At 39.0% G+C, this 607-nt stretch overlaps 1 pseudogene across 1 annotated transcript in view; it reads left to right on the top strand.

The window, feature by feature from the left end:
- Positions 1-607, top strand: part of LOC101308036 — a 28,799-nt pseudogene that overhangs the window by 2,620 nt on the left and 25,572 nt on the right. The window contains exons 5-7 of the transcript XR_185367.1: positions 37-222; positions 302-374; positions 488-557. The product of XR_185367.1 is annotated as an uncharacterized LOC101308036 (transcript). The remainder of the gene's footprint in view (positions 1-36; positions 223-301; positions 375-487; positions 558-607) is intronic.

Raw genomic sequence — 607 nt, 5'->3', positions numbered from 1 at the left:
AATTTGGATCCTTCTCTAAATGAATATTTTATTCAGGACCGATCATCTGAGTTGGAGTGTGTGCAGAAGTTGAAGGAGGAAATGCGTAATCTTTCAGGACACTTGGGAAACGTTGACTTTTCTTATAGAGATCCTGTGAACAATTTTGATAGGTCTAAGGTCAAGGGTGTTGTTGCAAGACTTATCAAAGTGAAGGATAGCTCCACAATGACTGCCTTAGAGGTGAAAATGCATTTATTACAGATGATTTCATCTCATGACTTATAGAATGTGTATTAACCAGCATATCTTTGATTTCTAGGTCACTGCCGGTGGAAAGTTATTTAATGTTGTTGTAGACACGGAAAGTACTCGAAAGCAACTTCTTCAGAATGGCAATCTTCGAAGAAGAGTAACAATCATACCCTTGAACAAAATTCAAGCTCACACGGTTCCTCCTAGGGTTCAAAATGCTGCTGCTAAATTGGTTATTTTGCTTTGCCAATAGTTCGTCCTGCCCCTTTTCTTTCCTCCCAATGGGGTGGTTTGTATACTAAAAACCTTGATTCTATGATCAGGTTGGCAAGGAAAATGCTGAACTTGCACTTTCTTTGGTTGGCTATGATGA

Source organism: Fragaria vesca, linkage group LG7, assembly GCF_000184155.1.
Source record: "Fragaria vesca subsp. vesca linkage group LG7, FraVesHawaii_1.0, whole genome shotgun sequence".
Lineage (NCBI taxonomy): Eukaryota > Viridiplantae > Streptophyta > Magnoliopsida > Rosales > Rosaceae > Fragaria > Fragaria vesca.
This window is presented reverse-complemented; position numbering and strand designations above follow the sequence as displayed.